Genomic DNA, 22,740 nt, shown 5'->3' on the forward strand with positions numbered 1-22,740 from the left:
TGAATATTCATTGGAAGGACTGATGCTGAAGCTGAAGGTTCAATACTTTGGCCACCTGATGCAAAGAGCCAACTCATTAGAAAAGACCCTGATACTGGGAAAGATGTAAGGTGGGAGAATAAAGGGACAACAGAAAACGACATGGTTGGATGGCATCACCGACACAATGGACATGAGTTTGAGCAATTTCCGGGAGTTAGTGAAGGACAGGGAAGCCTCGTGTTCTGCAGTCCATGGGGTTGCAAAGAGTTGGAAATGACTGAGCAACTGAACAACAAAAAATGAAAAAGGGAACTACAATATGACCCAAACTGCACTTTAAATACATCCTCCAAAGAAATGAAAATATGATATTGAAGAAATACATGTACTCCCATTTTTACTACAGCATTATTCACAACAACCAAGATATGAAAACAATCCAAATGTCCATCAATGGGTGAATGTGTAAGAAAAATGGACTTTATACATACATCTGAATATTACTGAGCCATGAGAAGGGTGAATGTGTTAAAAAGGATGGACTTTATTCATATATCAGAATACTACTGAGCCATGAGAAGGAAGGAAATACTACCATTTGGGAAAACATGGGTCAATCTTATAGGCACTATGCTAAAAGAATAAGCCAAAGAGAGAAAGATAAATACTGAGAGGTATGTCTTACACATGGAAACTAAAAAAATAACCAAACTCACAGAAAAAGTGGATTAGAAAAGTGGTTGTCAGGGACTAATAGGTAGAGGGAATAGGGAGATGTTGTTTAAAAAGATACAAATTGTTACCTATAAGATAAATAAGTTCTGAAGATCTAATATATCACATGCATTAAACAGCTATAGTTGTTAACACTACATTATGCAATTGAAATTTGCTGAAAGAAAGACTTAAATGTTTTCACTGAATGTGTGTATATACACACATGCACACTCACACACACCTAAGGTATTGGATGTGTTAACTAACTAAATGCTAGGTATATTTTCACATGCATATGTATACCAAACCATCATCATGTATACTTAAAAAGCCTTCAATTATACTACCTCACCTATGCCTCAATAATGATAAAAAATAATATTTAGAAAACTAGCAAATAAACAAAACATGAGACAAAAGATGGAGTTAATATCATCAGAACTCCTTGTAAAACATTCAGAATCTGGTTTTTCTTTACACTTTAAAACTGCATTAACCAGCACAATTATAAATCCTCACTATTGCTTATTAGACTTTTACTTAGAAAGTCGTCCAGATATTTTAAGTAGTCACCATTTAGGATAAAATTAGTTTTAGAACCAAAGCAAAATTAGTCCTGTTCAATCAGAGAAACATCCTTGGGCTTGGCAAAAGAGTGCAATAAATTTCCTGAATTTAAAAGTAAATACAATTTAAAAATTAAGAAATGGGATAAGTGATCTATTACATACTGTCAATAGGAGGATACATGAATTAATAAATGGTATTGAGTAACACCAAAAGGACTCTACACACCATTCAAATATAGTTGTATACCCATGTATGTGATTGAAAGAATAGCAAGAAATTAGAAGCACAAATGATAGGATTTAGTAGTCATATACCAGGACTTCCAGAAACAAGGAAATGAAAAAATATAGTGGCAGTATTTGAAAAGACATTCCTTAGAAATTTCCAGAATTACAGAAAATCACAAGTTTTCATATTTGAAACAAGCTCTATTGTGAGCAGAAAAAATAAAAAGCAGTTTTGTCTACAGAAATCCTAATGAAACTTCATAAAACAAAGAATAAAGAACATAATGCTTACCAATGTATAGCTTTATTTAAAAAAAATTAGCAGAGTATCATTAAGGGATAATTGAAAAGCATATAGTCAAACAGCGGCAAAAAAAAACAAAAATAAAAACAAAAGGTAGTTAAGTTCAGTTCAGTTGCCAACTTGTGTCCAGCTCATTGCGACCCCATGGCCTGCAGTACGTCAGGCCTCCCCATCCACTGGCAACTTCTGGAGTTTACTCAAACTCATGTCCATTGAGTCGGTGATGTCATCCAACCATTTCATCCTCTGTCATCCCCTTCTCCTCCTGCCTTCAATCTCTCCCAGCATCAGGGTCTTTTCCAGTGAGTCAGTTCTTTGCATCAGGTGGCCAAAGTATTGGAATTTCAGCTTCAACATCAGTCCCTCCAATGAATATTCAGGACTGATTTCCTTTAGGATGGACTGGTGAGATCTCCTTGCAGTCCAAGGCACTCTCAAGAGTGTTCTCAACACCACAGTTCAAAAGCATCAATTCTTTGGTGCCAAGCTTTCTTTACAGTACAACTCTCACATCCATACATAATTACTGGAAAAACCATAGCCTTGACTAGACAGACCTTTGTTGGCAAAGTAATGTCTCTGCTTTTTAATATGCTAATCAGGTTTGTCATAACTATTCTTAAAAGGAGCAAGAGTATTTTATCTTCATGGCTGCAGTCACCATCTGCAGTCAGTGATTTTGGAGCCCCCAAATAAGAAGTCTGTCACTGTTTCCATTTTTTCCCCATCTACATGCCATGAAGTGATGGAACCTGAACTGGACATGAACAACACCACACTAATTGCAAATAGGAAACGGAGTATCCAAGGTCATATATTGTCACCCTGCTTATATAACTTCCATGCAGAGTACATCAGGAGAAACGCTGGGGTGGATGAAGCACAAGCTGGAATCAAGATTGCCGGCAGAAATATCAGTAACCTCAAATATGAAGATGACACCACCCTTATGGCAGAAAATGAGGAGGAACTAAAGACCCTCTTGATGAAAGTGAAAGAGGTGAGTGAAAAAGTTGGCTTAAAGCTCAACATTCAGAAAACTAAGACCATGGTATCCAGTCCCATCACTTCATGGCAAATAGATGCGGAAACAGTGGAAACAGTGTCAGACTTTATTTTTTTTTTGCTCCAAAATAACTGCAGATGGTGACTGCAGCCATGAAGTTAAAAATGCTTACTTCTTGGAAGAAAAGTTATGACCAATGTAGACAGCATTTAAAAAGCAGAGACATAACTTTGCCAAAAAAGGTACATCTAGTCAAGGCTATGGTTTTGCCAGTAGTCATATATGGATGTGAGATTTGGACTATAAAGAAAGCTGAGTGTCGAGGAATTGATGCTTTTGAACTGTGGTGTTGGAGAAGACTCTTGAGAGTCCCTTGGACTGCAAGGAGATCCACCCAGTTCATCCTAAAGGAAATCAGTCCTGAATGTTCATTGGAAGGACAAATGTTGAAGCTGAAATTCCAATACTTTGGCCACCTGATGAGAAGAGCTGATTCATTTGAAAAGACCTTGATGCTGGGAAAGATTGAAGGAGAGAGGAGAAGGTGACAACAGAGGATGAGATGGTTGGATGGCATCACCGATTCAATGGACATGAGTCTGAGTAATCTCTGGGAGTTGGTGATGGATGGGGAGGCCATGGGGTCACAAAGAGTCAGACAAGACTGAGTGACTGAACTGAACTGAACTGGTAAACCTGATGCCATGATCTTAGTTTTCTTAATGTTGATTTTTAAGCTAACTTCTTCACTCTCCTCTTTCACTTTCATCAGTAGGCTCTGTAGATTTTCATCACTTTCTGCCATAAGGGTGGTGTCATCTGCATATCTGAGGTTTTTGATATTTCTCCCAGCAATCTTGGTTCCAGCTGGTGCTTCATCCAGTCCAGTGTTTCTCATGAGGTACATAGAAACACTGTGCATAGAAGTTAAAAAAGCAGGGTGACAATATACAGCCTTGACATACTCCTATTCCTATTTAGAACCAGTCCAGTTCTAACTTTTGCTTCTTGACCTGCATACAGATTTCTCAGTAGGCAGATCAGGTGGTCTGGCATTCCCATCTTGAAGAATTTTCCACAGTTTGTTGTTATCCACACAGTCAACGGCTTTGGCATAGTCAATAAAGCAGAAGCAGATGTTTTTCTGGAGTTCTCTCACTTTTTCGATGATCTAATGGATGTTGGCAGTTTGATTTCTGGTTCCTCTGCCTTTTTAAAATCCAGCTTGAACATCTAGAAGTTCATGGTTCATGTATGGGTAAAGCCTGGCTTGGAAATTTTGAGCATTACTTTCCTAGCGTGTTAGATGAGTGCGACTGCGTGGTAGTTCGAGCATTCTTTGGCAATACTTTCTTTGGGATTGGAATGAAAACTGACCTTTTCCAGTCCTGTGGCCACTGCTGAGTTTTCCAAATTTGCTGGCATATTGACTGCAGCACTTCCACAGCATCATCTTTAAGGATTTGAAATAGCTCAACTGGAATTCCATTACCTCGACTAGCTTTGTTCGTAGTGATGCTTCCTAGTTCAGCTTAGTCCAGTTCAGTCACTCAGTCGTGTCCAACTATTTGTGACCCATGGACTGCAGCACGCCAGTCTTCCCTGTCCATTGCCAACTCCCAGAGTTTACCCAAACTCATGTCCATCGAGTCGATGATACCATCCAACCATCTCATCCTATCATCCCCTTCTCCTCCTGCCCTCAATCTTTCCCAGCATCAGGGTCTTTTCAAATCAGTCAGCTCTTCACATCAGGTGGCCAAAGTACTGGAGTTTCAGCTTCAACATCACTCCTTCCAATGAACACTCAGGACTGATCTCTTTTAGGATGGACTGGTTGGATCTCCTTGAAGTCCTAGGGACTTTCAAGTGTCTTCTCCAGCATGACAGTTCAAAATTATCAATTTTTTGGTGCTCAGCTTTCTTTATAGTCCGACTCTCACATCCATAGATGACTACTGGAAAAACCATAGCCTTGACTAGATGGACCAATGTTGGCAAAGTATGTCTCTGCTTTTTAATATGCTGTCTAGGTTGGTCATAACTTTTCTTCCAAAAAGTAAGCGTCTTTTAATTCCATGGCTGCAGTCACCATCTGCAGTGATTTTGGAGCCCCCCAAAAAATAAAGTCTACACTGTTTCCACTGTTTACCCATCTATTTCCCATGAAGTGATGGGACAAGGTGCCATGATCTTCATTTTCTGAATGTTGAGCTTTAAGCCAACTTTTTCACTTTCCTCTATCACTTTCATCAAGAGGCTCTTTGGTTCTTCTTCATATTCTGCCATAAGGGTGGTGTCATCTGCATATCTGAGGTTATTGATATTTCTCTCAGCAATCTTGATTCTAGCTTCTGCTTTATCCAGACCAATGTTTCTCATGATGTACTCTGCATAGAAGTTAAATAAGGATGGTGACAATATACAACCTTGACATACTCCTTTTGCTATTTGGAATCAGTTTGTTTCTCCATGTCCAGTTCTAACTGTTGCTTCCTGACCTGCATACAGATTTCTCATGAGGCAGGTCAGGTGGTCTGGTATTCCCATCTCTTTCAGAATTTTCCACAGTTTATTGTGATCCACACAGTCAAATGCTTTGGCATAGTCAATAAAGCAGAAAATGATGTTTCTCTGGAACTCTCTTGCTTTTTCAATGATCCAGCGGATATTGGCAATTTGATTTCTGGTTCCTCTGCCTTTTCTAAAACCAGCTTGTACATCTGGGAGTTCACTGCTCATGTATTGCTGAAGCCTGGCTTGGAGAATTTTGAGCTTCCTAAGGACCACTTAACTTCACATTCCAGGTCTAGTTTAGTGATCACACCATCCCAATTATCTGGGTCATGAATATCTTGTATGTACAGTTCTTCTGGGTAGTCTTGCCACCTCTTCTTAATATTTCTGCTCTGTCAGGTCCATACCATTTCTGTCCTTTACTGTGCCCATCTTTGCATTAAATGTTCCCTTGGACTGTGTGAATGACAATAAACTGAACTGAACTGAACTGGTATCTCTAATTTTCTTGAAGAGATCCCTAATCTTTCCCATTCCATTGTTTTCCTCTATTTCTTTGCATTGATCACTGAGGAAGAGTTTCTTATCTCTCATTGCTATTCTTTGGAACTCTGCATTCAGATGGGTATATCTTTCCTTTTCTCCTTTGCCTTCCGCTTCTCTTCTTTTCACAGCTATTTGTAAGGCCTCTTCAGACCACCATTTTGCCTCTTTGCATTTCTTTTTCTTGGGGATGGTCTTGATCCCTGTCTCCTGTACAATGTCACGAACCTCCACCCACAGTTCTTCAGGCACTCTATCAGATCTAATCCCTTGAATCTGTTTCTCACTTCCACTGTACAATCATAAGGGATTTGATTTAGGTCATACCTGAATGGCCTAATGGTTTTCCCTAGTTTTTTCAATTTAAGTCTGAATTTGTCAATAAGGAGTTCATGATCTGAGCCATAATCAGCTCCTGGTCTTGTTTTTGCTGACTGTATAGAGCTTCTCCATCTTTGGCTACAAAGAATATAATCAACCTGATTTTGGTGCTGACCATCTGGTGATGTCTCTGTGTAGAGCCTTCTCTTGTTTTGTTGGAAGAGGGTGTTTGCTATGACCAGTGCATTCTCTTGGCAAAACTCTATTAGTCTTTGCCCTGCTTCATTCTGTATTCCAAGGCCAAATTTGCCTGTTACTCCAGGTGTTTCTTGACTTCCTACTTTTGCATTCCAGTCCCCTATAATGAAAAGGACATCTTTTTTTTTTTTTTGGTGTTAGTTCTGGAAGGTTTTGTTAGTCCAGCATTTTATACCCAGATATCTACCTTTCACAACGAGAGGCAAAATGATATGAAGATTATAAAATGAAACCTTAGAATAGCTTATCTCTCACTGAAAGAACTCGAGTTCCCAGTCCAGGTTCGATGCACGATACTGGATGCTTGGGGCTAGTGCACTGGGACGACCCAGAGGGATGGTATGGGGAGGGAGGAGGGAGGAGGGTTCAGGATGGGGAACACATCTATACCTGTGGCGGATTCATTTTGATATTTGGCAAAACTAATACAATTATGTAAAGTTTAAAAATAAAATAAAATAAAAAAAAAGAACTCTTAAAGAAATGTACTCCAGCTAGAAAAAAAGAAAATTCAGAGGAAAAGCACAAGAAAAAATTTTAAAAATAATAAATATGCAGGAACATTAATTAAATGAACTATTTCTGGCATACACACAGAGGAAACCAGAATTGAAAGAGACACATGTACCCCAATGTTTATCACAGCACTGTTTATAATAGCCAGGACATGGAAGCAACCTAGATGTCCATCAGCAGATGAATGGATAAGAAAGCTGTGATACATATACACAATGGAGTATTACTCAGCCATTAAAAAAGAATACATTTGAATCAGTTTTAATGAGGTGGATGAAACTGGAGCCCATTATACAGAGTGAAGTAAGCCAGAAAGAAAAACACCAATACAGTATGCTGCTGCTGCTAAGTCACTTCAGTCGTGTCTGACTCTGTATGACCCCATAGACAGCAGCCCACCAGGCTCCCCCGTCCCTGGGATTCTCCAGGCAAGATCACTGGAGTGGGTTGCCATTTCCTTCTCCAATGCATGAAAGCGAAAAGTGAAAGTGAAGTTGCTCAGTTGTGTCCGACTCTTAGTGACCTCATGGACTGCAGCCTACCAGGCTCCTCTGTCCATGGGATTCTCCAGGCAAGAGTACTGGAGTGGGGTGCCATTGCCTTCTCCTACCAACACAGTGTACTAACGCATATATATGGAATTTAGAAAGATGGTAACGATAACCCTGTATGCGAGACAGCAAAAGAGACACAGATATATAGAACAGTCTTTTGGACTCTGTGGGAGAGGGAGAGGGTGGGATGATTTGGGAGAATGGCATTGAAACATGTATAATATCATATAAGAAATGAATCGCCAGTCCAGGTTCGATGCAGGATACAGGATGCTTGGGGCTGGTGCACTGGGATGACCCAGAGGGATGGTATGGGGAGGGAGGTAGGAACAGGGTTCAGGATTGGGAACACGTGTACACCCGTGGCGGATTCATGTTGATGTATGGCAAAACCAATACAATATTGTAAAGTAATTAGGCTTTAATTAAAATAAATAAATTAAAAAAAAAAGAAAACAGAAAAGCTTAACAAAAAATATATACTTCCAACTATGGTATTCCTCTTTAGCTACATAGAGACTATGATAATACTAACAATGTATATGCAGTAGGTAGTATAGGTGCTGATGAGAAAGAAAAAAAGTATTCAGATAATTAAGATATTTACAAGGGTAGAGAAGCCAAGGTACAGATATACTATACGTTTCACTAATGCCAATAAGAATAGTGAACAATGCATTTGGTAACTATTATTTAAATCTACAATGCTTAGCAAAAGAAAGACATATTGGGACTTGCCTGGTGGTCCATTGGTTAAGAATCTGCCTGCCAATGCAGGTGACATGGGTTGTATCTCTAGTTTGTAAAGATTGGATATGCCCCGAGACAACTAAGCCCATGAGCTGCCACTACCGAGCCCATGAGCCATAACAACTACTGCAACAAAAGACGTCACTGCAAAGAGAAGCCTATACACCACAAGAGAAAGCCCGCACACAGCAATGAAGACCCAGCACAACCAAAAATAAAGAAAACTACACATTTTTAAAAATGAAAAACTTAAAAAAGAAGGCATACTGATATTACTAATACTAGTATTTGTATAAGAGCTACTTAGTTGGCTAAATGAACTATTACATTAAAACATCATTATTTTTCAATCCTTTTTCCCCCTTTATTTTCAACATAATTTAATGTCAGCCTATTCTTGTGTCCTATATTTCTAGTCCAACACACCTTGCAGGGACAAAATATAATTTTTGTCAAAAGAAGATTTCTTTTATTTTGAAATGTGATGAGGAAATATAACTCTTCTATATGTCAAGAAAATGTGATGGTAAAACAAACACAATTTGTTATTTTAAGCATTTCTTTTCAAATGGAAGACTTTCAGCTTTAGAAACTATTTGTTTTACTCTTAGGGGGTTGTGCACCCTGTGGAGAATAAATGCATAGAGAATGTAACCTTTCTTGGGCCTCCATTTTAAACACACACTTGCCTAATCTTCATTTCATTCCTTAGAGGCACTAGTCATCCTTCAAGAATGCCTTATTGTAATTAAAAAAAAAATACACTGGGTTTGATGTGTTGATCTTGCAGATATTTTTGTTGGAAGTGTTGTACTCAAGTATAATGTAAGTGGAGTACATTACAATTATATTCATCTTCTGAACTCAGTAATAAACAGAAGTCACAGAATTGCAATCTACAGGTTTTGTAGACATCTCACACCTCTGTGATTGCTTTATTAGAGGTATTATATCTATGTGTGTGTGTGTGTGTGTGTATATATAATTTCCAGGGCTTTTGATCATTCATATAAAACTTGATAGATCTCCCACTAAAGAATTAAAAAATATTGTCCTGAGGAAAGCAGAGCAGGGAAAACTGTGCATTTTTTAACTATCAAAATATCTAGGGACAAAATTACTGAAGGTCTGACATGCTAGAGTACACCATGTTACTCATATTGTTAGGGGAAGCACACTGACTGAAGCTGCCCACCCTGGCCAGGCACCATAGTAGCCATTTGCATGAGTTGTTTCATGACACGAGATCCTGGTAAGGAACACGGAACTAATAAGCCACCACCAACTGGAAGAGTTCTGGAAAGATCAAAAGGAGACACATGTCCGACCACCTCACAGGATCTTTGCTGGTGTCCATCTTGGCTGAACAAGGCGTGCGCCACCAGGAAGAACTCTGAGTCAGAATGACCAGTTAAAGATCATCAACCCAGAAACTAATCCCATCACCATAAAAGCCTAGACTGGGAGCAATACGGCAGAGCAGTTCTCCTGGGTTCCCTTAGCCTACTGCTCTCCGCCCAGGCACCCTTTCCCAATAAAATCTCTTGCTTTGTCAGCACATGTGTCTCCTTGGACAATTCATTTCCAGTATTAGGCAAGAACCCAGTTTTGGGCCCTGGAAGGGGTCCCCCTTTCTGCAACAATATCATTTTTTTTTTCAAGTACAATATATAAAAACATTTGACCTCTATACTCAGCCTTAGTATTTCTGCATGTAGTTGGGTTATGTATCCAGGCTTCCAAAGGTAAAATGGTGGGAGCAACTAGCTGACTTAGCATCACCCTACTTAATCCCTATAAGGAATCACACTGTATGAGTCCAGTGCTTAACCCCACTTACAGGGAGGATTTAGAAAGCAGGTAGTGTGTGTGTGTGTGTGTGTGTGTGTGTGTGTGTGTGTGTGTGTTGGAAGAAAGGAGGACAAGAGGAGGAAGGATGGGAAAAAGACAGGGAGAGAGAGGGAAAATGTGAGCTTGAGTGAGAGAACAAGAAAGAGCAAGGGAACATGCCCCATTTGTTAGAATATTATTGTAGTGTTCACTTCAGGTCCTGTTTGAGGAATTTCTCCAAGTGCAGATATTTGTTTCCAAACTCTGTGAGCTCAAGTTTCCCAAATCACTGACCCTTAGGAAAATTCCTCTGGGGCTCAGGAAATCTCCCAGAACTCATTTATCACACTGTGTTTTTACTTATTTCTGGGTGTATGTATTAGTTTCCTGTTGCCACTATAAAAAATCATCACAAACTGAGTGCCCTAAAAGAGCACACATTTATTCTCTTAGAGTTCTAGAGATCAGAAGTTTGGAGTCAGTAACACTGAGCTAAAGTCAAGGTGTAGGCAGGGCTGGTGTTCTCTGGAATCTAGGGGAATCTTTTTGTCATGTTTAGCTTTGACTAGCCTCCAGTATTCTTTGACACATGGTCACTTTCTCTGAATATGAGTCCAGTTTGTCTTTCTATCATCACATTGCCGTATCTTTTCCAGTGTCTCTTGATCTCCTACCTTCCTCTTAGAAGGACTTATTTGATTAACATCATACTTTCCTGGTTAACCTAGAATAATCCACCCCCTACCCATCCCCCATCTCAAGATCTTTAACCACATTTGCAAAGTCTCTGTTGTCATATAAGGTAACATACTGGGATATGGACTTTTGGGGAGGCCATTATTCAGCATACTATAGTGTATAATGGAGAAGGCAATGGCACCCCACTCCAGTACCCTTGCCTGGAAAATCCCATGGACGGAGCAGCCTAGTAGGCTGCAGTCCATGGGATCGCGAAGAGTCCGATATGACTGAATGACTTCACTTTCACTTTTCACTTTCATGCATTGGAGAAGGAAATGGCAATCCACTCCAGTATTCTTTTTTGTTTTGTTTTGTTTTTATTTTTTTTTTTCAACTTTATAAGTTTTTTTTTTTTTCCTCTAATTTTATTTTATTTTTAAACTTTACATAATTGTATTAGTTTTGCCAAATATCAAAATGAATCCACCACAGCCACTCCAGTATTCTTGCCTGGAGAATCCCAGGGATGGGGGAGCCTGGTGGGCTGCTGTCTATGGGGTCGCACAGAGTCGGACATGACTGAAGTGATGCAGCAGCAGCAGCAGCAGCATAGTGTATAAAACCATCAGGTTAAGAAAAGTAGGTTTTTCATCCTGGTACTCAATAGATTTATGATAATACAAGAGCTTATTCTGAACTTAGAATGCAATAAAAAGACACCAACATCAAGACATATGTTTTGTAATTTATAGTACTGACAAAAATCTTTCATATCAATCACTGAATTTAACTTTCACATTGTACTTATACAAGATGTATTGTTTCATATTTTGCAAATGCATATGCAGTCAGAGAAGTTAATGACTTAACCAAACAAGACTAATTTTTATGTCACCAAATTGACTGGTATCAGCTTTAACATGTAAAGAGCTTGAATTTGTGTGTTTTGCCCTTGTGTTAAGAAAAAACTCTGGACAAACTGAAAATCGATGACTTTTCTTGGGTCCACCACAGAAATACAGTCAAAGAATAATATGTTCTCCTGAGATTTAGAGAACAGGTACCTCAAGAGTAATAAAGCAACCTAGAGCTGCTTACCTGGGGGAAAAGCCACCAGAGCCATAAACTGGTAGGAACACGTAAATGATAATTTTGTTGAATTAAGGGAAGATAAGTGTGGACTAGCATGCAGGTGAGAAAGTGAAGGGAGGAGAGCTTTACAAGGGCCCACAGCTTCATGGATGTTCCTTCCAGGAACCTCACCAGATTCTCACGGTGAAGAGTGAAAAAAGAGTCCTTCGCAGCTGTGGTAAGGAGAGTAGAGTATCACTGTGAAATATTCCCAGGGCATTCTTCATAACAAAGGTTTATTCTTTAGCAGAAGAAACTTGGTTAGTACCTTATGGTAGCTAGGAGAAGGGGAGTTTTATTCCACTCTATTATCTTCTAGCCTTTCTGTCTCACCTAACAGGAAAGGCAAAACAGTCAATAGCAGTGAGCTTCAAGTAAACAGAATGAGAATGTTTCAGTCAGGGAAAGGAAAAAAGAACCAGCCATAAAAAGCCATGCCACTGTATAAACACTTATGAGGGTCACAGTCCTAAGCTACAGGTCCATGAAAAGATGGCAATTTATTCAAAAGACTATAGAAGTCTGTCATCCACTCACACTTTACCCACACCAGGAAAATTTCAATGCTCTAGCAGAAGATTACAGATACATACTCTTTCTGAGTAGGAATATCAGAGAAATCCAGGCTATCACCAAAATGGGATTCAGACACAAAAGTAGCAAGTACATAACATGCATCAAAAACAGAAAGTATAAGCAGAGGTATACATCCTAAGAAAGAATGAAACGACATGATAGAAATAGAAAGCAAAGCAACAGAAATGAAGAATGCCTTTCATGAGATCATTAGTAGATTCCATGCAAATTAGTAAACTAATACATAAACCTGAAGATAGGTCAATAGATACGTCTCAAACTGAAGGACAAAGGAAAAAAAAATACATAAATACGCAGAATAGCAAACCTGAGAACTGTGAGAATGTCAAAAGATGTAACATTCCCAACTGGGCTTTCAGATGAAGAAACACCAGAGAAAGAGAAGAAATGGCATGGAGAAGAAGGGAATAGTGCCAGAGAAGAAATGCATAAAGGCAAAATAAATCCTTTATTTTTCATATTCTTAATTGATCTAAAAAATAAGTGCTTAGAGAAATAATAGTAATAATGTATTGAGTGAGTATATCACACAAGTAAGTGAAATGAACGACAGGAGTGTCACAGGGAGAGGAGAGAGGACTTGGGAATTTCCAGTTCTAAGTTACCTGCGCTATACACAGAGCAATGCAGTGCATTTGAAGGTGATCATTGGCTTACCAGATGGCTCAGTAGTAAAGAATTCACCTGCCAATGCAGGAGATGCCGGTGACAAGGGCTCAATCCCTGGGTTGGGAAGATTCACTGGAGGAGGAAACGGCACCCACTCCAATATTCTTGCTTGGAAAATTCCATGGACAGGGAAGCCGGATGGGCCACAGCCCATGTGGTCTCAAAGAGTCGGATATGACTGAGCACTGCAGTGTTCTGTACTATGTGAGATATTAACCTAAATATATCAATAAACATTGGCTTCCCTGCTGGTTCAGTGGTAAAGAATCCACCTGCTAAGCAGGAGATATGGGTTCGATCTTTGGGTCAGGAAGATCCCCTAGAGAAGGAAATGGCAACTCACTCCAATATTCTTGCCTAGGAAATCCCATCAACAGAGGAGCCTGGTGGGCCACAGTCCATGGGGTCACTAAAGAGTCGGACATGACTTAGCAACTAAACAACACAGCCACCAAATATCAATAAGCACTTTATATTTGAATGTCCTAACTACACCACTAACAGATATTTTTCAGAGGAGATAAAAACTCGACTTAAATATACTCTGTGTAAAAGAAACCACTTAAAATATAAAGAACCCACTAAGTTAAAAGTAAAAAAAAATAATAAAAAAAAAAAACAGAAAAAATATACCATACTAACAATAATCAAAAGAAAGCTGGCACAGCTATACTAACCTCAGACAAATTCAACTTCAGAACAAGGACTAATATCAAGTTTAAGGGGAGTATTATATAATGATAAAGGGGCCAATTCTCCAAGATGATATTATAATCCTAAATGGCTATGCCTGTGACAAAAGGGCTTCAAAATATATCAAGCTAAAGTTAACAAATTTAAAGAAATAATAGACAACTGCATTATACATCAGCTGGAGAATTCAATACCCTTTTTTCAGCAATTGGTTGAACATGAGTTAAATCAATAAGGATATAAACAAACTGAAAGCATTATCAACCAACCTGATCTAATTGACATTTATAGAATATAACACACAAATGACAGTATAATACATACATCTTATTCCTCTATCTCACATGGAATGTTTATAAGACAAGACAATATTCTTGGCCATAAAAACCCTTAACAAGCAATCACATAAATTAAGTGCTCAAGTAACAATGGAATTAAAATAGAAATCAGTATCTGAAAGACACCTGAAAAGCCCCAAATATCTGCAGATTAAAAGACACACTTTTAAATAAATATATGCATTAGAAAGGAGAAAATATAAAAATAACATAAGCTCTGCACTAGAAATCTTTAGAAAGAAGAGTAAATTAAGTCTAAAACCAGACTTAAAAGGAAATAATAAAGTTAGAGCAGAACTCAACAAAATTGAGAAAAAAAAAAACAGAAATACAAGAAAGCAAAATCTTTTTTTAGCAAACATTAATAAAACTGATAAATCTTTAGACAGACTAACCAACAAAAAAATAGATAACATACAAATTACAAATATCAGAAATGAAAAATGGTTTATCACTACTAATACATGGACATTAAAACATTAACAAGGGAAAATGATGAATAAATGTAAATACAATTGAAAATTTCGATGTAATAGGCCAATGTCACAATACCCAAAATTCACACCAGGAGAGACAGATAACATTAACCTATAACAAAACTTTATCAATAATTGTAAATCTTCCAAATAGAAAGCACCAAACTTAGATGATTTCACTAACTCTACTAAATATTTAAGAAGAAAATTTTTATTTGCCAAAATCTCCTCAAGAAAATAAAAGCAAGAGAATCAGTCCTTACACATTCTGTGATGCAAGCATAACTCCAAAACAAAACTGATTCAAATATTCCAAGAGAGAATAGTACAGACCAAACTCTTTCAGAAAATTCACACAAAATCCTCAACAAAGCCAACAAAGTATCAAAGGAATTATTCACCAAGACCAGGTGGGATTTATTCTAAGCATATAAGCCTGTTTCAGAATTTAGACTCTACAAATTTAACCTACAATATCCACAAGTTAAAGGGAAAATTTTTACATGATCATATTCATTAATCAGAGAAAGTATTTGAAAAAGCCTATACCATTCATGATAAATAGTTTCACAAATGTTCCAATTAAGGAACATTCTAAAAATTACCTCATCAGTAGTCTTCAAAATTGTCCAGGTCATCAAAACAAGGGAAGTCTGAAACATAACAAAAAACAATGTAGTTTTCTGGATGGGATCCTGAAACAGGAAAATGACATTACACAACCTAAGGAAATCTGAACAAAGTAGTTTCTTTAGTTAATAATTATGGTGTATCAGTACTGCTTCATTAATTGTGACAAACATAGTATGTATATATGTCTGAATTATTAATAGATGGAGACAATGGGTGTGGGATGTGTGAACACTCCATTCTTTTGCAGCCTTTCTATAAAACTAGAACTCTTCTAAATTTCAGAAAGGTTTATTTCAAAACAACAAAAATTAGACTGAGTAAACTAACATATTTTCTTCAAATATTGGCCCCTTTAAAAAATAAAAATAAAAAATAAAAAGAATATGTAAACATTTCCACAAATATAAATGGGGCTATTGTTGAGGATCAGTAACTAATTTGAAGAAATAAGTAGAAAGCATGTGTAATGCTGTATGAGATAGTAATATTGCAACTTACAATGAAAATTTCTGATTCATTGTCAGATCTCTTTAAAGACAGCTTTCAATTAGACCTTTAAAATGTTTGTACTTAAAATTATTTTAAATTGTAAATTTGTCCTCTACCACCAACTTTTTTTCTAATCTAAAAATACTTAGATTCTCTCCTTTGAATTTTAAAGTATTCTCAGATCTTCAGGGAGTGTTAAAACCACGTCTTTATTTCAAACATGTTTTAGTATAGTAAAAGATTGCGTGTGTGTGTGTGCACACACACTAACATGTGCGTTTTGACAATTTATATATTTTGTCAACAGATTCTATGAATTACTCATTTTGAAATGTCTCAACTCATAGAACAATAAAGAAGTGATTTACATGACTGCTTCTTTGAAGGTAGAGTAGGTATATTACTTCCACATGTGCCATGAGAAAAAATAGTTGAACTGGGGATTCAGTCCTTTGGATTTGCTCCATTTAACCCAATATCTTTCACAGGCTAAATTTTGGGAGTGTGTGTGCACATGTGTTTGTGTGTAAGCACACAGGAAGGTATGTACACTTTCGTCATATTTCAGTCACATTAGTCTGACTTTTAATTTTTTCCCTTTGATATAATGTTAAGTAAAAATATTAATATTCTGTTTGTGTGTGCACACACACTCACATGTGCGTTTTGGCAATTTATATATTTTGTCAACAGATTCTATGAATTACTCATTTTGAAATGTCTCAACTCATAGAACAATAAAGAAGTGAACACATAGAACACAAACAGAAACAAACAGAAATGCATAAAAAGAGTATTGATTGGTACTATTTTTTGAAAGGAAGACATAGGCCAGCTTATCTGAAAATTACCAGTATCACTACCCCACCCAAGAGAGGAGATTGATATTGTGTTTTTTTTTTGTTTTCCAACACTGCGTTTTAAGAAGGGAGAAAATGAAGATCAATGTTATTATTAAGGGCTTCCCCGGTGGCTAACCAGTCAAGAATCTGTCTGCAATGTAGGAGATGCAGAAGAAGACGGTTTGAACCCTGGGTCGGGAAGATCCCCTTGAGGAAGGTATGGTAACCCACTCCACTATTCTTGCCAGGAGAATCCCATGGATAGAGAAGCCGGGCAGGCTACAGTCCATGGGGTCACAGAGTCCAGCACGACTGAGGCTACTGAGTAGGCATGCACTTTGTTATTAAAATGTACATTTAACTATTTTATGACTTAATCCTTTCCATATAAACCACTAACAACTGTTGTCTTAGCTCATTTTAATATATTCTCAGTTGATTATACAATAAACTACATTAAAAAAAGAAAATTTATTTTTGAGCATTTTAAATTAGGAACTCTCCCAAATCCTGAATGGATTACATTATCTTCATCTCCTACCCTGTATCTACACTTCCAGGCTGTATTGAAAAGAGCAGAGGTAAAGGAAAAAAAAAAAAGAAAAAGGGAGGGAGGAAGAGAGGGACAGAAATGAAGAGGAAGGGAGAGAGGAAAGAAGGAAGGAAGGAAATGGAAAAATCTAAACTTTGTGTTGATGCCCAAAGCAATTCATCTACATAACTATCCTCAGAATGTTTTCCAAAAATGCTCATATCTACAAAAAGGTTAAAGAGGGAAATCAGTGATATAAAATGTTATAAATTCTAAAAATGTTCTGATTGTTTTTTAAGAATGGGTTCTATATATGATAAATCATATTCTTGGTTTAAGATCATTTTTAAAATAATGCTCTTCAAAAATATTTAAAATACAAATTATCTATAGTCTTGTTAAAGCTCCAAGGATATTATATAATAACATTTCTTCTAAAATTTTTTAAATTAGATTTTTATTACTATAAGAAGTAAACTTGCATATTTCCTAATGTATATATCCATGCTGTGTACATGCTCTGTTGTTGCAGTTGTGTCTGACTCTTTGTGACCCTATGGACTGTAGCCTGCCAGGCTCCTCTGTCTATGGGATTTTCCAGGCAAGAATACTAGAGTAGGTGTCATGCCCTCCTCCAGGGGATCATCCTGGCCCAGGGATCGAACCTGCATCTCTTGGATCTCTTGCAATGGTAAGTGGATTCTTTATCACTAGCACTACCTGAGAACCCTGTATATATCTGTATTTATTATAAAGTAAAATAGCCTATACTTTATAAAATACCAAGCATATAGGCTTCCCATGTGGCCCTAATGGTGAAGAATTTGCCCATAATGCAGGAGACACAAGAGATGCCACTTCTATCCCTGGGTTTGGGAAGATCCCCTGGAGGAGGGTGTGGCAACCCTATCCAATATTCTTGCCTGGTGAATCCCATGGACTGAGGAGCCTGGAGGGCTATAGTCCAAAGTGTAGCAAAAAGTTGGACATAACTGAGCAACTAAGCACTAGCAAGCAAGTATATATATATATAACAAAAATGTGGCTTATTTTAAAATGATAAACTAACATATTTCTTAGAAGATAAAAATTTGAATGTTAACATGTAATAACTAATATGTTTATTTTTTCATAAAGCATATGAAGAAATTACCTTTGAAGTACTTTAAAGTTTTTTTTAATTATTTTTAAAATGTGTCTGGGTAACAAACTATAGAAATGATCCAGTTTAAAAATAAAATAAAATTTTAAAAAAATTTCAGGTAAAAAAAAAAATAATAAAATGTGTCTGGGTTACTCTTGGTTCTTTTCTATTGAAGAGCAAAGTTATAAAGACAGATTATAGATAGGTAGATAGAGCTTGAAATATATAACAAGGAGCTTCCCTGGTGGCTCAAATGGTAAAGAATTTGCCTACAGTGCAGAAGACCCAGGTTCAATCCCTGGAATGGGAAGATCCCTTGGAGAAGGAAATGGCAACCCATTCCAGTACTTCTTGCCTGGAGTATTCCATAGACAGTGGAGCCTGGTGGGCTACAGTCCATGGGATCACAAAGAGTCGAACACAACTGAGCGACTAACTTTGATCAGTTTCTCCTTATTTTATATTTTTTGATCTTCTTTGTCTGTGATAAGAATAACATTTTATTATATGTCCATTCTTCTTTCCAAACTTTACATCTTTGTAAGAGCAAACTGTATATTTAGAGCAGAAATCAAAATCTGAACAAAGAAAGAAAAATAAAAATTTTGGTGTGACCAGTTTTACAAAACACTATGGATTAATTTCGACTTTCACACCATAAACTTTATATCTGGGCAGAGGAATTCATTGTGTTGCAGGTTAAGCAACATTAAATTTTAAAACACCACCATGATTTCATCCTATGAGCATTTGAGAAACTTTTATATTTTAGCCCAGTTGCATATTTAATGGGTTATACTCTCCTAGGCAGCAGCAGCATTATGAAACTTCTGAATAATTGAGGTCTATGAGAATGACATATAGGAATGTTATTAGGATTTTTCATTTTTTATTACAGTCAATTAGACATTGATATGCTAATAACTTTTGAGATCATGCATTTATCTGCTTAAGAGAGCGGGCAGGGAAAAAATTATCTGTGTTCTAAGCCATAGAATATAGTAGCATAGAAATATTCACAACCAAAATTTCAAAGATCCTGTTTACTCAGCAGATCGAGACAGCTCTGGTGACAAGAGGGACAAATGGGTTAGCTATTATTTACCAAGCCTCTTAAATAACATTAATGGATGCAACATTTAAATTACCAGTCCTAGTAAATCTGTGTCTATCTTAAATTTATGCTTGCTTGGGCAAAATACAAGCATGTTATTTCAAGGCATACTGCCGGGCTCTCAGGGTCCCACTCCACAAAACTACAATTGAAGTTCGCAAAAACTATGCATCAGTATTGGGTATTGTGCAAAAGTATCAGCTAACCATGTGTATGTTCAAAGTTTGTAGAAACAATTAGCTTTCACTCAACAGAGTTTATCCATCAGCTCACATTATGCTCTGGCTATTCTGAAATATGGTCCTCTCTCTCCGCATGAAATTTTCTACAGTGATTTAGATGTCTGAGTTTCACACTGTTTTCTTAGTTTCTTTCCCCTGTTCTTGCCTCAGCCTTCACTTGATGTAGGCTGGCCCATACACTCATACATCACATCTCCGTCAGCCCATGAAGAAAGTCACACAAGTGACAGAGGTGTGGGTTATAGCGACAGTTTGGTTTCTTCTGAGACCTCTGTCCTCGGCCACCTTCTTGGTGTGTCATCACATCATTTTTCTCTCTGCAGGCATTCCTAGCTTCTCTTCCTCTTCTTATAAGGACACTAGCTATGCTGGATTAGTCTCCACTCCTAAGAGCCTCATTTTAACTCAACCCCCTTTTTAAACAGACTTCCCGGGTGTCTCAGACAGTAAAAGCGTTCGCCTGCAACGCAGGAGACCAGGGTTTGATCCCTGGGTCGGGAAGGTCCCCTGGAGAAGGAAATGGCAACCCACTCCAGTACCCCTGCCTGGAAAATCCCATGGATGGAGGAGCCTGGTAGGCTACAGTCCTTGTGGTCACAAAGAGTCAGACATGACTGAGTGACTTCACATTCTTTCTTTCCTCTTTAAACAGCATACATCCAAGATTGGTTATATTCTAAAGTATTGGATTTGGGACTAAGAAATATGACCTTTTGGAGACAAAACTCAGCTCCTAACAATGGGTCTTTGGGTGGAAAGTGAAACTCAGTCATAAAATGCCACAGAGGATGCTGCTCAAATCTGTAACAACCTAAATGGGAAAAGAATCTCAAGAAGAATAGAGACATGTATATGTATAACTGAATCACCTTTCTCTACACCTGAAACTAACATAACATTGTTAATAAACTATGCTCCAATATAAAGTAAAAAAAAAAAGAAAGAAAGAAAAAGAAAATGCCAATACATAAAAAATGCTTGAGGAAAGTGAATGTCAGGGATTGCAGTAACTCATCAGAGCCAGAGAAGAGATTCAGAGGAGGCCAGAAATAGAAAGAGATATTGTAAGGCAAGGAGGATCAGAGGACCAGATCACAAAATTCTTCAGATAAGTGGTTACCAAAACCCAGTGTTCTTCTCTTTCTCCTGAGTACACAGCCTGATTTCATTTTTCAGGCTTCTTTGCAGCTATTAATAGATGCTACTGTAGAACTGATTTCCAGCCAGCAGAAAATGAACACTATTTCTAGGCTTTTCAAAAGTGGTAGTGCCTTTTTATATTACCCATGATTTGTTTTCTGATGGATGTAAGCAGACTATAAAGAGCCAGAAGATGCGAAGAATGTGGGTCCTTCAGTGAGTGTACAGAGGAGATCTGCCTGAAAAAAAACATTAACATTCATGAGGCTGATTCATAAGCAAGAAATTTAACATCTTCTGTCACCAGCTATTGTACACTTTGGGGAATTTATTTGATTCTACAGTCTAATCTACACCAACCTATCTATATAATTGGATTTATACAGTCAGCAAAAACAAGACCTGGAGATGACTGTGGCTCAGACCAAGAGCTTCTTATGCCAAAATTCAGGCGTACATTGAAGAAAGTAGGGAAAACTATGAGGCCACTCAGGCAAGACCTAAATCAAATCCCTTATGATTATACAGTGGAAGTGATGAATAGATTCAAGGGCTTAGATGTGGTAGACAGAGTGCCTGAAGAACTATGGAGGAAGGTTCATAACACTGTATAGGAGGCAGTGAGTAAAACCATTCCAAAGAAAAATAAAAGCAAAAAGGCTAAGTGGTTGTCTGAGGAGGCTTTACATATAGCTGAGGAAAGAAGAGAAGCTAAAGGCAAGGGAGAAAGGAAAAGATTTACCCAACTGAATGCAGAGTTCCAGGAAATATGTACAGCAAGGAGAGATAAGAAAGCCTTATACCTGTGGCGGATTCATTTTGATATTTGGCAAAACTAATACAATTTTGTAAAGTTTAAAAATAAAATTAAATTAAAAAAAAAAGAAAGCCTTATTCAATGAACAAGGCAAAGTAGTAAAGAAAAGCAATAGAATAGGAAAGACTAAAGATCTCTTCAAGAAAACTGGTGATATCAAGGAAACATTTCATTCAAGGATGCGCATGATAAATGGAAGAAATGACAAGGACTTAATAAAAACAAAAGACATTAAGATGTGGCAAGAATACAAAAAAAGGTCTTAAATGACCTGATACCAAGACAGTGTGTTCACTAACCTAGCACCAGACATCCTGGAGTGTGAAAGTCAAGTGGGCCTTAAGAAACACTACTAGGAACAAAGCCAGTGGAGCTGATGGAATTCTAGCTGAGCTATCCTAATAATCCTAAAAGGTGATGCTGTTAAAGTGTTGCACTTAATATGTCAAATTTGGAAAACTCAGCAGTGGCCATAGAACTGGAAAAGATCAATTTTCATTCCAGTCCCAAAGAAGGGCAATGCCAAAGAATATTCAAACTACCATACAATTTCACATGATAACAAGGTATGCTCAAAATCTTTCAAGCTAGGCTTCAGTGGTTCAACTGTGAACTTCCAGACATACAAGCTGATTTAGAAAAGGCAGAGGAACCAGAGAATAAATCGCCAACATCTGCTGCATCACAGAAAAAGCAATGGAATTCCAGGAAAACACGTGCTTCACTGACTATAGCAAAGCCTTTGACTGTGTGGATCACAACAAACTGTGGGAAATTCTTAAAGAGATGGGGGTACGAGGTCATCTTACCTGTCTTCTGATGAACCTGTACACAGGTCAAGAGGCAACAGTTAGAATTGGCTGTGGAACAATGGACTGGTTCAAAATTGGGAAAGGAGTGTATCAGGGCTGTTTGTCACCCTGCTTATTTAACTTCTTGGATGAATACATCATGTGAAATGCCAGGCTGAAAGAATCACAAGCTGGAATCAAGATTGCCAGGATCATCTGCAATCAGATATGCAGATGATACCAATCTAATGGCAGAAAGTGAAGAGGAACTAAAGAGCCTCTTCATGAAAGTGAAAGAAGAAAGTGAAAAAGCTGG

Source organism: Bos grunniens, chromosome 20, assembly GCF_055505025.1.
Source record: "Bos grunniens cultivar Pamir isolate PY7600 chromosome 20, Bosgru_T2T1.0, whole genome shotgun sequence".
Taxonomy (NCBI): Eukaryota; Metazoa; Chordata; class Mammalia; order Artiodactyla; family Bovidae; genus Bos; species Bos grunniens.